Source organism: Cariama cristata, unplaced genomic scaffold (assembly GCF_000690535.1).
Source record: "Cariama cristata isolate BGI_N322 unplaced genomic scaffold, ASM69053v1 scaffold15632, whole genome shotgun sequence".
Lineage (NCBI taxonomy): Eukaryota > Metazoa > Chordata > Aves > Cariamiformes > Cariamidae > Cariama > Cariama cristata.
Window position 1 is genome coordinate 19,896 of NW_009602267.1, and position 300 is coordinate 20,195.

The following is a 300-nucleotide window of genomic DNA, read 5'->3' on the forward strand; positions in this document are numbered from 1 at the left end:
GCTGAGGCGGCGTGCTCGCCCCGGCTGTGGCTGGGTTGTGCCGGCTGCGGCCATCTACCCAGCAAATTGGAGCCACCCCTAGTTAGTGCCGAGTCGGGCACCTTGGAGAGACGGGGCTCGGCTTTCCAGGCTTTGCTGTGGCACTGCTTCCATCAGCAGCCACATCCCACCGGAGCGGCGCGGCCGGGGTTTGGCAGCCCCGAGTCGCATAGCCGTGATGGTCTGTACTGGGAGCCGGACCCAGTACCAGCTGGGCTGGCTCTGCCTCTCCAGTTTGCCTGCCCAGACTCGGGTCCCGGG

At 67.3% G+C, this 300-nt stretch overlaps 1 protein-coding gene across 4 annotated transcripts in view; it reads left to right on the top strand.

The window, feature by feature from the left end:
* The window catches only part of LOC104157385 (2-oxoglutarate dehydrogenase, mitochondrial), a 19,115-nt gene that overhangs the window by 18,325 nt on the left and 490 nt on the right, over positions 1-300 (top strand). The window lies entirely within an intron of this gene.